Source organism: Triticum urartu, chromosome 2 (assembly GCF_003073215.2).
Source record: "Triticum urartu cultivar G1812 chromosome 2, Tu2.1, whole genome shotgun sequence".
Classification (NCBI taxonomy): Eukaryota; Viridiplantae; Streptophyta; class Magnoliopsida; order Poales; family Poaceae; genus Triticum; species Triticum urartu.
This window is the reverse complement of record NC_053023.1, coordinates 99,547,226-99,569,881: the sequence shown is the minus strand read 5'-3', so window position 1 is coordinate 99,569,881 and position 22,656 is coordinate 99,547,226. Positions and strand designations below refer to the sequence as shown.

At 40.2% G+C, this 22,656-nt stretch overlaps 1 pseudogene; it reads right to left on the bottom strand.

Moving 5' to 3' along the window:
* Positions 1 to 22,656, bottom strand: part of LOC125541190 — a 44,637-nt pseudogene that overhangs the window by 20,228 nt on the left and 1,753 nt on the right.

Below are 22,656 nucleotides of genomic sequence, written 5' to 3'. Positions count from 1 at the left end.
CTGTTGGAAATATGCCCTAGAGGCAATAATAAATTGATTATTATTATATTTCCTTGTTCATGATAATCGTTTATTATCCATGCTATAATTGTATTGATAGGAAACTCAGATACATGTGTGGATACATAGACAACACCATGTCCCTAGTAAGCCTCTAGTTGACTAGCTCGTTGATCAATAGATGGTTACGGTTTCCTGACCATGGACATTGGATGTCGTTGATAACGGGATCACATCATTAGGAGAATGATGTGATGGACAAGACCCAATCCTAAGCATAGCACTAGATCGTGTAGTTCGTATGCTAAAGCTTTTCTAATGTCAAGTATCATTTCCTTAGACCATGAGATTGTGCAACTCCCGGATACCGTAGGAGTGCTTTGGGTGTATCAAACATCACAACGTAACTGGGTGGCTATAAAGGTACACTACGGGTATCTCCGAAAGTGTCTGTTGGGTTGGCACGAATCGAGACTGGGATTTGTCACTCCGTGTGACGGAGAGGTATCTCTGGGCCCACTCAGTAGGACATCATCATTATGTGCACAATGTGATCAAGGAGTTGATCACGGGATGATGTGTTACGGAACGAGTAAAGAGACTTGCTGGTAACGAGATTGAACAAGGTATCGGGATACCGACGATCGAATCTCGGGCAAGTATCGTACCGATAGACAAAGGGAATTGTATACGGGATTGATTAAGTCCTTGACATCGTGGTTCATCCGATGAGATCATCGTGGAACATGTGGGAGCCAACATGGGTATCCAGATCCCGCTGTTGGTTATTGACCGGAGATCGTCTCGGTCATGTCTGCATGTCTCCCGAACCCGTAGGGTCTACACACTTAAGGTTCGATGATGCTAGGGTTATAAAGGAAGTTTGTATGTGGTAACCGAATGTTGTTCGGAGTCCCGGATGAGATCCCGGACGTCACGAGGAGTTCCGGAATGGTCCGGAGGTAAAGATTTATATATGGGAAGTCCTGTTTTGGTCACCGGAAGAGTTTCGGGGTTTATCGGTAACGTACCGGGACCACCGGGAGGGTCCCGGGGGTCCACCAAGTGGGGCCACCAACCCCGGAGGCTTGCGTGGGCTAAGATTGGTGAGGGACCATCCCCTTAGTGGGCTGGTGCGCCTCCCACAAGGGCCCATGGCGCCTAAGAGGTGGGAAGGGGGCAAACCCTAAAGGGGATGGGCCTTAGGGCCCATCTAGTGGCGCCTCCCTCCCCTCTCCCCTCTTGGCCGCCACCCTTGTCCCCATCTAGGGCTGCCCCCCCCCCCTAGGGGTGGGAACCCTAGAGGGGGCGCAGCCCCTCCCCTTCCCCATATAAATAGAGGCCTAGGGCTGCCCCAAAACACACGCGATTCGATCTCTCGTTGGTGCAGCCCTGCATCTCTCTCTCCCTCCTCTTCTGTGGTGCTTGGCGAAGCCCTGCAGGATTGCCACGCTCCTCCATCACCACTACGCCGTTGTGCTGCTGCTGGATGGAGTCTTCCTCAACCTCTCCCTCTCTCCTTGCTGGATCAAGGCGTGGGAGACGTCACCGGGCTGCACGTGTGTTGAACGCGGAGGTGCCGTGCGTTCGGCACTTGGTCATCGGTGATTTGAATCACGACGAGTACGACTCCATCAACCCCGTTCACTTGAACGCTTCCGCTTAGCGATCTACAAGGGTATGTAGATGCACTCTCCTTCCCCTCGTTGCTAGTCTCTCCATAGATAGATCTTGGTGACACGTAGGAAAATTTTGAATTTCTGCTACGTTCCCCAACAATTTTTATATTGCACGGATAATCAGATAACAGACAGAAAAATATTTATTTTTATTTATTTAATATAAATAATAGAAAGTAAAAGTGGGGTACGGAAGGTTGTGCTTTCTAGTTTCATCCATCTCATGACAATCAAAAGGAATCCACTAACAAGGTTGATCAAGTCTTGTTAACGAACTCATTCCGAATAACATGAAACCGGAGAAATTTCAAATAACACTATGTTACCTCAACGGGGATATGCACATCCCCAATAATAAGAATATCATATTTCTTCTTGACAGTAGGAAGAGGAAATTCAAAACCCCCAAATATAATCGATGGAATCTTTCCAATAGAGTTGATACTGTGGACTTGAGGTTGTTTCCTCGGAAAGTGTACCGTATGCTCATTACCATTAACATGAAAAGTAACATTGCCTTTAGTGCAATCAATGACAGCCCCTGCAGTATTCAAAAAAGGTCTTCCAAGAATAATAGACATACTATCGTCCTCGGGAATATCAAGAATAACAAAGTCCGTTAAAATAGTAATGTTTGCAACTACAACAGGCACATCCTCACAAATACCGACAGGTATAGCAGTTGATTTATCAGCCATTTGCAAAGATATTTCAGTAGGTGTCAACTTATTCAAATCAAGTCTACGATATAAAGAGAGAGGCATAACACTAACACCGGCTCCAAGATCACATAAAGCAGTTTTAACATAGTTTCTTTTAATGGAGCATGGTATAGTTGGTACACCGGGATCTCCTAGTTTCTTTGGTATTCCACCCTTAAAAGTATAATTAGCAAGCATGGTGGAAATTTCAACTTCCGGTATCTTTCTTTTATTTGTAACAATTTCTTTCATGTACTTAGCATAAGGATTCATTTTAAGCATATCAGTTAATCGCATACGCAAAAAGATAGGTCTAATCATTTCAGCAAAGTGCTCAAAATCCTCATCATCCTTTTTCTTGGATGGTTTGGGAGGAAAAGGCATGGGTTTCTGAATCCATGGTTCTCTTTCTTTACCATGTTTCCTAGCAACAAAGTCTTTCTTATCATAACGTTGATTCTTTGATTGTGGGTTATCAAGATCAACAACAGGTTCAATTTCTACATCATTATCATTGCTAGGTTGAGCATCATCATGAACATTATCATTAACATTATTACTAGTTTCAAGTTCATTACTAGATTGAGTTTCAGCATCAGAAATAGAAATATCATTTGGATTCTCGGGTGTTTCAATAACAGGTTCACTAGAAGCATGCAAAGTCCTATCATTTTTCTTTTTCTTCCTTTTAGAAGGACTAGGTGCATCTATATTATTTCTCTGAGAATCTTGCTCAATCTCTTAGGGTGGCCTTCAGGATACAAAGGTTCCCGAGTCATTCTACCAGTTCTAGTAGCCACTCTAACAGCATTATCATTATCCTTACTATTCAATTCATTGAGCAAATCATTTTGAGCTTTAAGTACTTGTTCTACTTGATGGTAACCATAGAAGCATGTTTACTAATAAGTTTAAGTTCACCTTTGACATTGGCCATATAATCACCCAAGTGCTCAAGCATATTTGAATTGTATTTCATTTGTCTACCAAAATAAGCATTAAAGTCTTCTTGCTTAGCCATAAATTTATCAAACTCATCTAAGCATGGGCTAGCAAACTTAGTAAATGGGATTTCAGCTTTATCATATCTATAGAGAGAATTTACCTTTACTACCTATGTTGGGTTATCAAGACCATGAGTTTCTTCAATAGGTGATGGATTAAGATCATATGTTTCTTAAACAGGCGATAAATTAAGACCGTGTATTTATTCAATAGGAGGTAAAGTCTTAACATCTTCAGCTTTAATACCTTTTTCTTTCATAGATTTCTTTGTCTCTTGCATATCTTCAGGACTGAGAAATAGAATACCCCTCTTCTTCGGAGTTGGTTTAGGTATAGGCTCAGGAATTGGCTCCGGAGGTGTCCAATTATTTTCATTTGTCAACATATTATTCAATAGAATTTCAGCCTCATCTCGTGTTCTTTCCCTGAAAACAGAACTAGCACAACTATCCAGGTAATCTCTGGAAGCATCGGTTAGTCCATTATAAAAGATATCAAGTATTTCATTTTCCTTAAGAGGATGATCAGGCAAAGCATTAAGTAATCGGAGAAGCCTCCCCCAAGCTTGTGGGAGACTCTCTTCTTTAATTTGCACAAAATTATATATATCCCTTAAAGCAGCTTGTTTCTTATGAGCAGGGAAATATTTAACAGAGAAGTAATAAATCATATCCTGGGGACTACGCACAAAACCAGGATCAAGAGAATTAAACTATATCTTAGCATCATCCTTTAATGAGAACGGAAATATTTTAAGGATATAAAAGTAATGAGTTCTCTCATTAGTCGTGAACAGGGTGGCTATATCATTTAATTTAGTAAGATGTGCCACAACAGTTTTAGATTCATAACCATGAAAAGGATCAGATTCAACCAAAGTAATTATATCAAGATCAACAGAGAATTCATAATCCTTATCGGTAACACAGATAGGTGAAGTAGCAAAAGCAGGGTCAGGTTTCATTCTAGCATTTAGAGATTGCTTGTTCCATTTAGCTAATAACCTCTTAAGTTCGTATCTATCTTTGCAAGCTAAAATAGCTAAAGAGGCTTCTTGATCAAAAACATAACCCTCAGGAATAACAAGTGATTCTTCATCATCACTTTCATCAGTATTATCAGATTCAATATTTTCAATCTCTCTAGCCCTAGCAAGTTGTTCATCAAGAAATTCACCAAGTGGCACGGTAGTATCAAGCATAGAAGTAGTTTCATCATAAGTATCATGTATAGCAGAAGTAGCATCATCAATAACATGCGACATATCAGAACGAATAGCAGAAGCAGTTTTAGGTGTCGCAAGCTTACTCAAGACAGAAGGTGAATCAAGTGCAGAGCTAGATGGCAGTTCCTTACCTCCCCTCGTAGTTGAGGGATAAATCTTGGTTTGGATCTCTCAAGTTCTTCATAATGATAAATAGATATAAATCCCAGGTTCAAAGAATAGAGCTATGCTTCCCGGCAACGGCGCTAGAAAATAGTCTTGATAACCCACAAGTATAGGGGATCGCAACAGTTTTCGAGGGTAAAGTATTCAACCCAAATTTACTGATTCGACACAAGGGGAGCCAAAGAATACTCTCAAGAATTAGCAGCCGAGTTGTCAATTCAACCACACCTAGAAACTTAGTATCTGCAGCAAAGTATTTAGTAGCCAAGTAATATGATAGTAGTGGTAACGGTAGCAAAAGGTAACATTAGTAAAAGTAATGTTTTTGGTATTTTGTAGTGATGATAGCAATAGCAACGGGAAAGTAAATAAGTGAAGAACAATGTATGGAAAGCTCGTAGGCAATGGATCGGTGATGGAGAATTATGCCGGATGCGGTTCATCATGTAACAGTCATAACCTAGGGTGACACAGAACTAGCTCCAGTTTATTGATATAATGTAGGCATGTATTCCGAATATAGTCATACGTGCTTATTAAAAAGAACTTGCATGACATCTTTTGTCCTACCCTCCCGTGGCAGCGGGGTCCTTATGGAAACTAAGGGATATTAAGGCCTCCTTTTAATAGAGTACCAGAACAAAGCATTAACACATAGTGAATACATGAACTCCTCAAACTACGGTCATCACCGGTAAGTATCCCGATTATTGTCACTTCGGGGTTAACGGATCATAACACATAATAGGTTACTATAGACTTGCAAGATAGGATCAAGAACACTCATATATTGATGAAAACATAATAGGTTCAGATCTGAAATCATGGCACTCGGGCCCTAGTGACAAGCATTAAGCATAGCAAAGTCATAGCAACATCAATCTCAGAACATAGTGGATACTAGGGATCAAACCCTAACAAAACCAACTCGATTACATGATAGATCCCATCCAACCCATCACCGTCCAGCAAGCCTACGATGGAATTACTCACGCACGGCGGTGAGAATCATGAAATTGGTGATGGAGGATGGTTGATGATGACGATGGCGACGGATTCCCCTCTCCGGAGACCCGAACGGACTCCAGATCAGCCCTCCCGAGAGGTTTTAGGGCTTGGCGGCGGCTCCGTATCGTAAAACGCGATGAATTCTTCTCTCTGATGTTTTTCTCCCCGAAACTCAATATATAGAGTTGGAGTTGGAGTCGGAGAGGCACCAGGGGACCCACGAGGTAGGGGGCGCGCCCTAGGGGGGCAGGCACATCCCCCACCCTCGTGGAGAGGTGGTGGGCCCCCTGACCTTCATCTTTTGCAGGTATTTTTTTATATTTTCCAAAAAGTAGAAGTTTCAGGTCATTCCGAGAATGTTTGTTTCTGCACATAAATAACACCATGGTAATTCTGCTGAAAACAACGTCAGTCCGGGTTAGTTCCATTCAAATCATGCAAGTTAGAGTCCAAAACAAGGGCAAAAGTGTTTGGAAAAGTAGATACGACGGAGACGTATCACCACTCATAAGGAAGACAATCAATAAATAAATCATGCTCCGACTTCATCACATAACGGTTCACCATACGTGCATGCTACGGGAATCACAAACTTTAACACAAGTATTTCTCAAATCCACAACTACTCAACTAGCATGACTCTAATATCACCATCTTCATATCTCAAAACAATCATCAAGTATCAAACTTCTCATAGTATTCAACGCACTTTATATGAAGGTTTTTATTATACCCATCTTGGATGCCCATCATATTAGGACTAGTTTCATAACCAAAGCAAATTACCATGCTGTTCTAAAGACTCTCAAAATAATATAAGTGAAGCACGAGAGTTCATCTATTTCTTCAAAATAAAACCACCGCCGTGCTCTAAAATGATATAAGTGAAGCACTAGAGCAAATGACAAAATACTCCAAAAGCTATAAGTGAAGCTCAATGAGTAGTCGAATAATTATGCAACTATGTGAAGACTCTCTAACATTTAATAATTTCAGATCTTGGTATTTTATTCAAACAACAAGCAAAACAAAAGAAAATAAAATGACGCTCCAAGCAAAACACATATCATGTGGTGAATAAAAATATAGCTCCAAGTAAGGTTATCGATAAACGAAGACGAAAGAGGGGATGCCTTCCGGGGCATCCCCAAGCTTAGGCTCTTGCCACTCCTTATTCCATAGTCCATCAGATCTTTACCCAAAACTTGAAAACTTCACAACACAAAACTTAACAGAAAACTCGTAAGCTCCGTTAGTATAAGAAAATAAATCACCACTTAGGTACTGTTGTGAACTCATTCTAAATTCATATTGGTGTAATATATACTGTATTTCAACTTATCTATGGTTCATACCCTCCGATACTACTCATAGATTCATCAAAATAAGCAAACAACACATAGAAAACAGAGTCTGTCAAAAACAGAACAGTCTTTAGTAATCTATATCAAACTTATACTTCTGTAACCCCAAAAATTCTAAAATAAATTTCTGGACGTGAGGAATTTATCTATTAATCATCTTAAAAAAGAATTAACTAAATATCACTCTCCAGTAAAACATGGCAGCAATTCTCGTGAGCGCTAAAGTTTATGTTTTTTACAGCATGATTGAAAAGACTTTCCCCAAGTCTTCCCAACGGTTCTACTTGGCACAAACACTAATTAAACACAAAAAACACAACCAAAACAGAGGATAGATAAATTATTTATTACTAAACAGGAACAAAAAGCAAGGATCAAAAATAAAATTGGGTTGCCTCCCAACAAGCGCTATCGTTTAACGCCCCTAGGTAGGCATGATAATTTCAATGATGCTCACATAAAGGATATGAATTGAAACATAAAGAGAGCATCATGAAGAATATGACTATAACATTTAAGTCTAACCCACTTCCTATGCATAGGGATTTTGTGAGCAAACAACTTATGGGAACAATAATCAACAAGCATAGGAAGGCAAAACAAGCATAACTTTAAAGCTTTAAGCACATAGAGAGGAAACTTGATATTATTGCAATTCCTACAATCATATATTCCTCCCTCATAATAATTTCAGTAGCATCATGAATGAATTCAACAATCTAACCATCACATAAAGCATTCTTTTCATGATCTACACGCATATAAAATTTACTACTCTCCATATAAGCAAGATTCTTCTCAATCGGAATAGTGGGAGTATCATAAGAAACTCGAATACTATAAATTGTTTCCACATTAAAGGATTAATGTTCAGTAAAAGGGTAATCATAATCATGACAGGTTTTATAAATATAATCATCACTACTTTTTATAGCATAAGTGTCATCACAATAATCATCATAGGTAGCAACTTTGTTCTCATCATAATCAATCGAAACCTCTTCCAAGATAGTGGAATCATTACTAAATAAAGTCATGACCTCTCCAAATCCACTTTCATAATTATCACAATAAGATTCAACATCCTCCAAAATAGTGGGATCATTACTTCCTAAAGTTGACACTCTTCCAAACCCACTTTCATCAATATAATCATCATAAGTAGGAGGCATGCTATCATCATAATAAATTTGCATATCAAAACTTGGGAGACTAAAAATATCATCTTCATTAAACAAAGCATCCCCAAGCTTGGGACTAACATTAATTGCAGCAAATACATTCTCAAACATGTCATTCTCATCAAACATAGCATCCCCAAGCTTGGGCCTTTTCATATCATAAGCATAATCACTCTCATCATTAATAAAATGGATAGCACCAATAGTATAACAATTATCATCATCACAATGAGTAATAGGAGCAACATTATTTGGGAGGGATACATTTTTACCTTTGCTTCTCCGTCTTTTCTTTTTCTTCTTCACATCATGTGTGGGTTTAATCCTCTTTTCGGAGCTCCTTATTAATGAGATTGGTTGAATAGGAGGCTCCTGCTCGTTACCTGATTCATCATAAGAAATAATAGGAGGATATTGGGAAGCCTCTTCCCTTTCATTAGTATTCTCTTAATCCTCTATTTGTTTTCTTTTCTTTATGTAATTGGCAATATAAGGATTTTCAATGCAATTCACCGCACAATACATAAAAATTTCTTCTAGATCAATATCGAGGAATTTCTCAAGGTTATATTCTGGAATATGCTTAGTTATACGTTTCATTTCTTCATAACCCAAAAGCAAACTAAGTTCATTATGATGTGCAAGGGAAATCAAATCATCACAATTTTTGGACATGATACGATCATGAAACAATTTGCATTTGAGATTTAAATGAACATGTTCATTGCAAAGTTCACAAGTATGGTGAAGAAATTTTAAATTTTCAGCACAAACATCTAGCCTTTCTTGCAACCACTTAGTTTCCAAATACTTACGCCTCTTGCAAAATCTATCTTCCCTATTTGGTGTGCACTTGCAAACTCTATGCACTCCACAAAAGTTGACATGCTTATAAGAGACATTTTCATCATGACTAGTGCAATCATCATTAGTACTATGGATATTCAAGGAGTTCATACCAGCAACATTGCAATCATGCTCATCATTCAAAGATTTAGTGCCAAACATTTTATAGACTTCTTCTTCTAGCACTTTAGCACAATTTTCCTTTCCATCATTCTCACGAAAGATATTAAAAATATGAAGCTTATCAGGCAAACTCAATTCCATTTTTTGTAATTTTCTTTTATAAACTAAACTAGTGCTAAAACAAGAAACAAAAAGATTTGATTACAAGATCTAAAGATATACCTTCAAGCGCTAACCTCCCCGGCAACGGCGTCAGAAAAGAGCTTGATGTCTACTACACAACCTTCTTCTTGTAGACGTTGTTGGGCCTCCAAGTGCAGAGTTTTGTAGGACAGTAGCAAATTTCCCTCAAGTGGATGACCTAAGATTTATCAATCCATGGGAGGCGTAGGATGAAGATGGTCTCTCTCAAGCAACCCTGCAACCAAATAACAAAGAGTCTCTTGTGTCCCCAACACACTCAATACAATGGTAAATTGTATAGGTGCACTAGTTCGGCGAAGAGATGGTGATACAAGTGCAATATGGATAGTAGATATAGGTTTTTGTAATCCGAAAATATAAAAATAGCAAGGTAACTAGTGATAAAAGTGAGCACAAACGGTATTGTAATGCGTTGAAACAAGGCCTAGGGTTCATACTTTCACTAGTGCAAGTTCTCTCAACAATAATAACATAATTGGATCATATAACTATCCGTCAACCTTGCAACAAAGAGTCACTCCAAAGTCACTAATAGCGGAGAACAAATGAAGAGATTATTGTAGGGTACGAAACCACCTCAAAGTTATCCTTCCTGATCGATCTATTCAAGAGTCCGTAGTAAAATAACATGAAGTTATTCTTTCCGTTCAATCTATCATAGAGTTCGTACTAGAATAACACCTTAAGACACAAATCAACCAAAACCCTAATGTCACCTAGATACTCCAATGTCACCTCAAGTATCCGTGGGTATGATTATATGATATGCATCACACAACCTCAGATTCATCTATTCAACCAACACAAAGAACTTCAAAGAGTGCCCCAAAGATTCTACCGGAGAGTCAAGACAAAAACGTGTGACAACCCCTATGCATAAGTTCACAAGGTCACAACTCGCAAGTTGATCACCAAAACATACATCAAGTGGATCACGTGATATCCCATTGTCACCACAGATAAGCACATGCAAGACATACATCAAGTGTTCTCAAATCCTTAAAGACTCAATTCGATAAGATAACTTCAAAGGGAAAACTCAGTTCATCACAAGAGAGTGAGGGGGAGAAGCATCATAAGATCCAACTATAATAGTAAAGCTCGCGATACATCAAGATCGTACCACCTCAAGAACACGAGAGAGAGAGAGAGATCAAACACATAGCTACTGGTACATACCCTTAGCCTCGAGGGTGAACTACTCCCTCCTCATCATGGAGAGCGCCGGATGATGAAGATGGCCACCAGAGAGGGATTCCCCCCTCCGGCAGGGTGCCGAAACGGGTCTAGATTGGTTTTCAGTGGCTACGGAGGCTTCTGGCGGCGGAACTCCCGATCTATTCTGTTCCCCGATGTTTTTAGGGTATATGGACATATATGGGCGAAAGAAATTGGTCAGGGGAGCCACGAGGGGACCACGAGGGTGGGGGCGCGCCTCCCTTCCTCGTGGCCACCTCGAAGCTTCCCTGACGTGTACTCCAAGTCTCGTGGATTGCTTCCGTTCCAAAAATAAATCTCCCGAAGGTTTCATTCCGTTTGGACTCCGTTTGATATTCCTTTTCTTCGAAACACTGAAATAGGCAAGAAGACAACAATTTGGGCTGGGCCACCGGTTAATAGGTTAGTCCCAAAAATAATATAAAAAGTGTATAATAAAGCCCATAAACATCCAAAACAGATAATATAATAGCATGGAACAATCAAAAATTACAGATACGTTGGAGACGTATCAGCCATGAGGCAGGGGGCGCGCCCTCCCCCCTCATGGGCCCCTTGTGGCTCCACCGACCTACTTCTTCCTCCTATATATACCTACGTATCCTAAAAACATCCAGGAGCACCACTAAACCCTATTTCCACCGCACCAACCTTCTATACCCAAGAGATCCCATCTTGGGGCCTTTTCCGGAGCTCCGACGGAGGGGGCATTGATCACGGAGGGCCTCTACATCAACTCCATGGCCCCTCCGATGATGTGTGAGTTGTTCACCTCAGACCTTCGGGTCCATAGCTAGTAGCTAGATGGCTTCTTCTCTCTCTTTGGATCTCAATACAAAGTTCTCCTTGATTCTCTTGGAGATCTATTCGATGTAATCTTATTTTGCGGTGTGCTTGTCGAGATCCGATGAATTGTGGGTTTATGATCAAGTCTATCTATGAACAATATTTGAATCTTCTCTGAATTCTTTTATGTATGATTGGTTATCTTTGCAAGTCTCTTCGAATTATCAGTTTGGTTTGGCCTACTAGATTGATCTTTCTTGCAATGGGAGAAGTACTTAGCTTTGGGTTCAATCTTGTGGTGCTCGATCCCAGTGACAGAAAGGGAAACGACACGTATTGTATTGTTGCCATCGAGGATAAAAAGATGGGGTTTATATCATATTGCATGATTTTATCCCTCTACATCATGTCATCTTGCTTAAAGTGTTACTCTGTTCTTATGAACTTAATACTCTAGATGCATGCTGGATAGCGGTCGATGTGTGGAGTAATAGTAGTAGATGCAGGCAGGAGTCGGTCTACTTGTCACGGACGTGATGCCTATATACATGATCATACCTAGATATTCTCATAATTATTCGCTTTTATATCAATTGCTCGTCAGTAATTTGTTCACCCACCGGGATACTTACGCTATCTTGAGAGAAGCCACTTGTGAAACCTATGGCCCCCGGGTCTATTTTCCATCATTCAAGTTTCCAAATTATTTTATTTTGCAATCTGTACTTTCAATCTATATCATCAAAATACCAAAATATTTATCTTATTATTATCATCTCTATCAGATCTCACTCTTGCAAGTGGTCGTGAAGGGATTAACCCCTTTATAGCGTTGGTTGCGAGGTTCTTATTTGTTTGTGTAGGTACGAGGTGACTCGCGTGTGGTCTCCTACTGGATTGATACCTTGGTTCTAAAAAACTGAGGGGAATACTTACGCTGCTTTGCTGCATCACCCTTTCCTTTTCAAGGGAAACCCAACGCAGTGTTCAAGAGGTAGCAGCATTAAAAAAATAAACAAATATAAGAGGGCATTAAAAATAAACAAATATAGGAGGGCATTATAAATTAAATTTTTTTCAAAAAAATACAAAGAAAATATAAGAGGGCATTATAAATTTCAAAGAAAATAGTAGAGGGCATTATAAATTTCAAAGAAAATATAAGAGGGCATTATAAACAAATATAAGAGGGCATTGGACATTTCAAAGAAAAATTTAAAAAATATATTTTACAATGCCCCTTGAGGTATAGACCGATGTTTTGACCAGTCAGTCTAGAGGGAATTATAAATTAATAAAAAATCAAAAAAAATAAAACCTTGGAAACCTAGCTTTTTTTGCAAGTGATCATGTGTGCAAAAATTGAGGTGATTTGGAGGTGGTTGAAAAAATGACCGCATTCCAGAGGGACCATTTGGTCTACTTAAGCCAGTTTTTGAACAAGTGTGATTTGTTCCACCACCTCCAAATCACCCAAATTTTCTTGACATGGTGACCCACATGTGCCTTTGATGGCTATGAAAGAAAATTTGAAAATAATATATTTTACAATGCCGCCTTGAGGTATAGACCGATGTTTTGACCAGACAGTCTAGAGGGAATTATAAATTAATAAAAAAATCAAACAAATATAAAACCTTGTAAACCTAGCTTTGTTTGTGCAAGTGATCATGTGTGCAAAAATTGAGGTGATTTGGAGGTGGTCGAAAAAATGACCGCATTCCGGAGGGACCATTTGGTCACTTAAGCCAGTTTTTGAACAAGTGTGATCTTTTCCACCACCTCCAAATCACCCAAATTTTGTTGTACATGGTGACCTACATGTGCCTTTGATGGCTATGAAAGAAAATTTGAAAATAATATATTTTAAAATGCCCCCTTGAGGTATAGACCGATATTTTGACCAGACAGTGTAGAGGGCATTATAAATTAATAAAAAAATCAAAAAATATAAAACCTTGGAAACCTAGCTTTTTTGTGCAAGTGATCATGTGTGCAAAATTGAGGTGATTTGGAGGTGGTCGAAAAAATGACTGCATTCCGGAGGGACCATTTGGTCTAACTTAAGCCAGATTTTGAACAAGTGTGATTTTTTCCACCACCTCCAAATCACCCGAGTTTTCTTGTACATGGTTACATACATGTTCCTTTGATGGCTATGAAAGAAAAATTGAAAATAATATATTTTACAATGCCCCCTTGAGGTATAGACCGATGTTTTGACCAGACAGTCTAGAGGGCCTTATAAATTAATAAAAAATTCAAAAAAAACCTTGTAAACCTAGCTTTGTTTGTCAAAGATATCATGTGTGCAAAAGTTGAGGTGATTTGAAGGTGGTCGAAAAAACCCTAGAACACTGCCCCGACGTGACGCAACATGCGTTTTGTGTCTGAATTCGTGCACACCTTGCCTGGGGGGCCACATTGGCCATGCCCACATGCTCCCAAAAGATTGGGTCATCTCATGCATGCCCCGACATGCACCATGTACAAGCCGGACCATTCGGGTCTCCCGGAGGGCAAGTTTGAAAGAGGTTTTCCTTGTCGGTCCCACCAAATGATCCCAAACACCCTACCATGACCATGGCATGCATATGAGAGGAGAATTCATACACCACGGCCTCATTTTTTTAAATCCCATTGATAACCATGTGTATTACATGTAAGTGAGCATGTGTAAAATTTATTAGGTGATTTGAAGGTCAAAACATTAACTTGTCATATATGCAAAAAAATGTGTATTGCATGCTCCCAAAAGTTGGGGTCATCTCATGCATTCCCCCACATGCACCATGTACAAGCCGGACCATTTGGGTGTGCCGGAGGGCAAGTATGAAAGAGGTTTTCCTTGCTAGTCCCACCAAATGATCCCAAACACCCTACCATGACCATGACATGCACGTGGGAGGAGAATTCATACACCACGGCCTCATTTTTTTTAAATCCCATTGATAGCCATGTGTATTACATGTAAGTGAGCATGTGTAAAATTTATTAGGTGATTTGAAGGTCAAAACATTAACTTGTCATATATGCAAAAAAATGTGTATTGCATGCAAGTGAGCATGTGTATAATTTAGTACGTGATTTGAATATCAAAACACATGGCGATATGCCCAAAAAAATGCACACCTACCAGAGCAGCAGAATTCATACACCACGGCCTGCATACGACTAGGAACCCAGCCGTTCATGGGCCAGGATGCAAGTCCGTGGTGCAGAATTCTCTGTTGCTAGTAGGCCCCACATGGCAGATGGGATGAGAGATAGGCAATGTACTGTCTGCATATGATAGGAGCTCGAGAGGGTAGTCACAACCGGGTATATAAACCGGTGCGGCGCTCTCTCGCTTGGCCAAGTGGGACTAAACTCCCACCACCCCACAGCTGTGCCGTGTGATGTGGCCTGCCGGCTCTGCCTAGGGCCCAATTCGGGCGGGCTGGCCCAGGGCAGCCTTACCCGCGCGCTCAAATAATTAGCTTTTATAAATTATTAAATTTGTATTAGTTTTATATTCTCTTTTTTCACTTCTTAACTCCAAAATTTCTTTTCTTTTTTATATTTCTAATATTTAAAATCAAATCTCTTTTTTCTATATTATTTCTAACAGTGTTTACTAAAATTTAAAAAATATGCCAAATTTTGTTGTGTTTTATTTCATTTGTTCGTTCTCTTTTTTATATCGATAATATTTACGAAATATAAACTAAAATGGTGTATTTTATTTCAATTCTTCATTCTAATATTTCTTATCTTTATTATATTTGAAATATTTTTAGTTTGTAAGATAAAATGTTCTGTTTTATTTCACTTCTTCATTCTAATATTTGTTCTCTTTATATTTGAAATATTTTCAAAATGTAAGATAATATGTTATCTTTTATTTCACTTCTTCATTCTAATCGATCTTATCTTTTTTATATTTGAATTATTTTTTAAATGTAAGATAATATGTTGTGTTTTATTGCACTTATTCATTCAAATTTTTCTTCTATTTTCTATATTCTCCTCTTTTCTTTGTTCTGACAGTTATAAATTTAAATAATGTATGATATAATATTGTATTTTATGTCACTTTTCATGGTTGTCCTTCCTAATTATAAATTTTATTTTTTGTTTGATACTTGAAATATTATTAAATCAAATCTAGTTGGGACAATCGCATGCATGCCTCCACTTGCACCATGTACCAGAAGCAGGTTTTTCTTCTCAGTCTCACCAATTGATACCAAACTTTATACACACCCTACGATGACGATGACAAGCATGCATGGCAAGTATCGTTCATTTACCAATTGCAGTTATTTTTTTATAGCCTCATATCAGCACACACTTGGCTGCATGTTGCGGTATACATGGTGCTAGTTTAATATTTACATTAGTGTTATTTTTGCATTAGTGCTAGCTACTGTTAGAAAGTTTTATATATTTGCATGTCTATTGTTATTTTTGCATTAGTGTTCGCTCATGTCACGAAGTTTTATATTTTGTTTCAACAGGATGGACGAGCTGAATGGAGAAATTGTATGTGCTGTCGAAAAATGGTGCAAGCGTGCTAATCTTCTAACGAGCGGTCAACGTGCAAGAGTCGCCGATACAACATTGCGCAGCATGCTTCAGATACCATCTATTAAAATGCATACCCTACTGATTAGGTATATGGTTTGAGAATTTTGTGGCCAACACGACCAGATTCATTATACAAGAGTAGGTTGGGGAGGTGACTCTCGGTGCGGTCGACGTCGAGTGCATCTTTAACTTGGAGAACCAAGGACTGTCCGCTTCGGACAATCTAATTGAAGAAGGCGAGGATATTAAGGAGCGGGTGCCGCCACCGTTTCTCAGTAAGACAACAGGAAACATAGTGATAGATGATCTCATAGGGGACATAATTAAAAATAAATCCACCGATGACGATTTCCTTCGGAAATTAGTCCTTGTCTTGTTAGGAACAATTATTGCTCCCATGTCGAGCAAGATTGTGCCTAAACAATACTACGCTTTGGTCGATGATGTGAAACATATTTCAAAGATTAACTGGAATGCGCTCACCCTCCGTGTTCTCCTCGATTGCCTTCGCATAGTCAAGAAAGGCAAACACCTCCGCCAATGGCCGAAAGGCAATTTGGCTCTCTTGCAGATACACATATGAGACCTGTTACATAATATCAATTATTATATCATTGCAATTTTATGTGATGTATTGTACTAAATCTATATCTTCTTTTTTGCAGTACTTGTATTGGGAGAAGGTGCAACCTCTGGAAGATGATTGCGCTTTCAATCCCAACTTGTCCATACAACCTCTGATGAGGAATTGGACCGAAGGTGCAGCCACTAGGAGAGATCGGTTTGACTATGACAATGGGCGTGGCCGTGGTAACGTCAAGGTAAGTCATTGTGTTCTGTCTTTCTTAAATGTTTTGTAAGTAAATAATATTTATTTTTAATTCATCACATGTACTTCAATATTGCATGCAGATTGAAAATAATATAACCCAAGAATATAGGGCGCAGGAGCCCAACATCCCAAATAATGCGCCTGCACATAAGCCAAAAACCAAGCCCGCCAATTGAACCGCAAAGAAGGCGAAGACAGCCCCAAACACGAACGAGGTGACGGAGCTTCTAATGAAGCGGTTTATGGACTTCATACACACCCGGATGAGGCAAATCCCTGATCTAGTTGCTGAGGTGTCACACCCTAACTTTATTGTTTATAGTATGTCTACTGTTTTAAAAACCATGCAGGCATTACTAACTTTATATTTCTATTGCAGAGATTGCTGGAGAAGTTGAACAAAGCATGTGTCATGTACAAGCTGGCTGCTACCGTGCCATCCGTGGAGAATGATGCGGACGAAGTGGGTTCGTTCGAGAATGGTCCATATGAAAAGAAGGAATTCGTGTACAAGGAAGACAGAGACAGTGATGGAGAGCCGGTCATTGACATGACGCAGCATGATGAAGTGGTTCCCAACCATAAAACCGTACCTGAGGTACTATGTATTTATATTTCTGTCTATAATTTTCTCGTTTAATTTTTTATGTGCTGAAATGTTCACACGATTTAGTTTGCCAAACAAAAAACCCCACTGAAGATGAATGGACACAAGGAAGCTTCACCTGTTAAGCGTAATGATGAATGTGGGGGTACACCGGAAAACCCTTGGGTGGTTGGTACTTCTACTCTAGCACCTTCATCGGACATAGACATTTGTCCATCTTCTGTCAGCAAGTTCATGGCTAAGGCGAATGGAAAAAAGGGTGCAACAATCGATAAGGATGAGGAAGTTATGTTCGATAAGCGGAAGCGGACCGTTCCCAAGAAATTTGAATCCCCCTACGCACTTGACAAGCCCAGCAGGCGTACCAACCGTGGTCAAAGACCCTCCGGTACTACTACTGCTAGTAGAGGTATCGTAACTAACTTTCTTATTTTTTTATTTACTACCAATGCATATGATCATCATTGTTGACGTTCATATTATTTCGTGCAGCTCTGTTTTCTGACAATAATGTGCCAGAGGTTGTGGCAGATGAGTTGACACCGGAAATAATTGATGCAGCTGTTTCATTTGTCGAGTTAGCTGCTAGCACCGAGAAGAATAAGGGAAAAATTTACTACGGTGAAAGGCGTGGCATATCTCTGACTTCCGAAAGGATTCGACCGGTACTAGCTCATAGATGGCTGTCGGATGATGTAAGTACTACTTGCATGTCCTATTTTAAAAATGCTCAATAAACTATGTCTCAACTTTCAACATGTAATGCCCTGATATTCTATGAAGGTTATTGATGCTTATATGGGACATTTGGAGCTGCGCGTTGGTCATGATCGTTACCTCTGTCTAGCGTGGAGGTCCAAATTCCTTGTAGATCGTGCTATCGCATGAGACGATCCATTGTCGTCGAGCTGCAACATGGATAGTGCTCTGTCCAAAGCTGGAGCAGTTAATAGAGTCACGAAAGAGTATATTATGCGTGATAAGGTACGTAATGTTTGTAAGTCATCACTACAGGATATTTCATCAAGTATTTCTTTTGATCCATAATGGTTTTTTGCACTGTAGATGTATATCGCATTGAATATCGACAATACCCACTGGATGACCGTGGTAATGCACATGATCAAGCAAGAATTCCAAGTTCTCGATTCGCTCTATCCTCTGGACCTGACAAAGAGGACTGTTAAAGCACTGGTAATGTAACCAACATCTGTACCATTGGTCTTACATATTATTTATGATTGTTCTTTAACACTATCCTCTTTATAGCAAATGGCTATAGCACACGATATGCGTCGGGCAAATATTAGTACACCAGGGAAATATCCGGACGTAAGTAAGTGGCCTATCAATGAGTATGACATGCCCAAGCAAGAGGATAGGTGAGTTAATAGTACATCATGCATATTCAAACAACAACACACATATCGTATTGCCCATCGCTAATGTTTGCATATATACCAGGAACTCTTGTGGCCTTTTTGTCATACAATGCCTAGAACATTGGAACGGGGACCGAATGACCCACGATTTTACACAGGTATGCTGTTATTTATGTTTGTAGACTAGGTAGTATGGTCGTGTTGCAACTTCGGTTTATGTAACCTTTATGTCGATTTTTGCAGGCCAGCCTTGATGTTAGGAGAGGAAGTTTCGTCGCCGAGTTGATTATGTCACCTTCGAACTCGATGGAGTGTGTGAAGAACAAAATTCGCGAAATCGCAAAGAAAAGGCGTGCCTGAAGAATTTATGCGGCATGCAAGATTCAAGTTTTAGTGGTTTGGATTTAGTCCGAATGAAGGTTTCAACGGCATGATTATCTTAGGGTTTCTATCATTTTTATGTAATAAACAGGGCATCTCGAATATTGTAACACATACCTGTGTATGTGTCTGTCAGACAATTCGCTCGTACAAGACAATTCAGTCATACCAATAAATTGTTTGCTTCACTTATCAATTGTTCTTGCTTAATATTTTTCTCGTTCTCCAAATTTTTATAATGTTATTTTTCACATTAATAGTATTTGAATTCTATTTTTCTCTTCAAGTGATCTCCTAAGTTTCATATTAAAATCTTCACATTCTATACTTTTTTAAAAAACTCTATCAAGCTTAGCCTTGTGCCAGAGCTATCTGCATGTCATCATCAGGCACAATCTGCTGGTAATTCCCCCTCGTCACATGTCATCATCAGGCCATCATGATCTATATTTGGTAAGTGATGCACATTTGGCATGTTCTATATTTGGCACACAATGCACATTTGGCATGTTATATATTTGGTAAGTGATGCACATGGGCACTACTGATTTATGTAGAAGCTCAGTTCATTATATTGTTGCAACATAGGAGCAACATCTAGCAGCACCTACACCTTTGATGCAGCACTGAAGCAAAGCAACAGTACATAATCAATATTCTGAAATTTGACTGAACTTGACACATAGGGTGAGCACTAGATATTCAGTTCTTCAGTCACATAGAACCCGACCAAACCGTACCGATTGCATAACTTATATGCTTACATATACCAACATACCTAACCAACATCAAACCCAAAATATTGTTAACTTATATGTTGAAACATATAACAGCATACCTAACTAAAGATAACCAGCAACTTCCTCCTCCTTCAGCAACTGTGCCCATCTTCACTTCTTCAGAAATTTGAGGCGGCGTGAGCGGTGCACCACACACGTAGAAGTCTTCTTCTTGACCACCGTCCTCTTCGACAGCTGCACCACCTGATCCTGAGCCACCTCCTCTTCTTCCACCTTCACTATGTCAGGGAGGAAGGGAAGGAGCTCGACATCGATGGGCATTGTCTTGCCACCCTCGACAGCGACCGACGCTACCATCTGCACGGCGTCCTCCTCGCCGTCTTCATCCTCATCAGGGATGACCGGTACCTTGTCCACGTCGTCCTCCATGACGTCAGAGCCCAACGGATGGACTGGCGCCGACACGTGGCGGACCTGGTACTCCAGGCTGACGGGCGCTGGGAGAGCGAGCTCGACGTCAATGCGCTCCGCCCTCAACGCGACGCGTGCTGGATCTGGCCGCTGCGACATGGTGGTGGAGCGGTACATCCACCACCTTGCGCGCTAAATAGGGGAGTCACTCAGTGTGGCCTCTCGCATTGCCCAGACGAGGAGGATAGCCGACAGGATGCCGCGGCCATCGGGGAAGGCGCGCTTCTTCTCGCCGTCGGTGAGGACTTTGACGAGGCCATGCGCGTGGTTGACCAACAGCTCCGTGCTAGGGAACTAGCCGCACACCTCCATCAACTGCACATGCCGCGCCTCGTCATCGTCGGCGAGCTCGATCGTCGCTTGCTGCCAGCCGAGGCTTCTCTCCATAGAGGCGGCTGCAGCGGTCGTCGGTGAGTGTTTCTTGATCTATTATAGGTGGGGATAAGAGGGGAGTTCGAACCGGCGCCCGTGAGAGGTGGGTGAGTGTGTGGCGGGGACAAGAGTGGTACAGTTACTTATTTAATGGCAGTTAGGACGTGGGGAGGGGAAATGTACAATATTCTTTCTACCTCCCGCCCTGGTCATAACACAGTAAATAATTGAAGCAAGTGTTCTACTGGAAGCGGATTAGGAGCACTCGGGTGCTCCACCCCCCCTACATCCAAAAATAATTTAATAATTCAAAAAAGTCAAAAAAATCCTGGATATATTTTTGAACCAAATATGACTAGGTATTGTACTCATATAAAAAGTTCGGCCAAGGAATAATTCTCGTTGACTTCAGGGCAAAAAACAAATTTATGATGACATAGCATGAATAGTACTTGTATCTAGCATTTTTGGGGAAATCTTTGACCCCGAATACAATAGAAGTCATTTCCTATTCAATCTTTTTATACGAGTGCAATACTTGGTCATGTTTGATTCCATAAAAAGTTCCAGGATTTTTTTGACTTTTTTTGAATTACTAAATTATTTTTGAATATAGGGGGGCGTAGCACACTAGAGCTCCTATGCATTTTCGGTGTTCTACTTTTCTTCCTTCTCCACTTTTCTGCACATGATAAAAGACAAGATAAGTTAATGAATGATAAAAAAATTAATAATCCACAATGCATACAAACACTTACTTATGATTTAGTTTGCATTTCTTGCTACGTCTAGTGTGCCCTAGCAATTTACAAGCGCCACACCGGGTTTTCAACTCATGAAAAGAGAGTGGTCCACCATTTTTCGAGACAGGGCGGCTCTTATATACCTTTGTTGCACCTTTGCTTAACTCTTTCATAGGATCTTTAACTGCAATCATGTTGCCTTCACCATCGTCCACATATTCAACTGCACACTTACTGAGGTCATTTGTTTGCTTGATCTAATTTTCCTATAGCAGATCATACTCATGACTCTTAGCTATCACATCCTTCAAACTCTCCTGTAACTGATCCCACAAAGCAGGGTGTTTGCATGCCGCATGCATAGCTTCTGACGCTAACACACTGAGCTGGCTATATTTCATTCTTTCCCCTGCCCCAATCCAACCAAATCCCAACAGATCGCTTGTGCGCCTCGCGGGCAGTCCCAACCTTGCTTCTTTCGTGAACCGAACAAGAACTAAACACTTTGGTATTTAAAATATGTTCAAGTGCTTCAGTACATGGAATATGTGCTTGCAAGGTAGACCCTTTCGAATCATTCTTCTGCAGCTGCATCTTATAGTTTCTGCGGAATTTACTGGTGTATACTCCACCAAAAAACGACGCTTCCGATTATTCTTCCAGGCCACGATGTACTGCTGTGATCCGTCTCCCAGCTTAATTTCTACAATCTCCATGCCTCCAATTTTTCTAAGATCATCTTGCAACATATAGAAGTTTGCTGGAGTGAAGACGTGAGAAGCAGCTATCTCAAGTTCCCTCGAGCTAGTAACTGGCACCAATAAACTCTATGAGGCCGTGCAGTTATCTCACGCCTCGTTTTCACGGATACATACAAGGGCGTTCTCATAGTGCAAAATCATATCCACCAGGGTCATTTCACCGTCTAGGTGGAGGTGAAGGCATGAGTTCAGGCTTTCACTCCGCTAGTTGCTTTTCATGCCAAGCCAAAACCCCTCTGTTAGATAAGCCGCGGCCCACAGTCTCCTCTTCTTATACATCCGTCTCAACCATG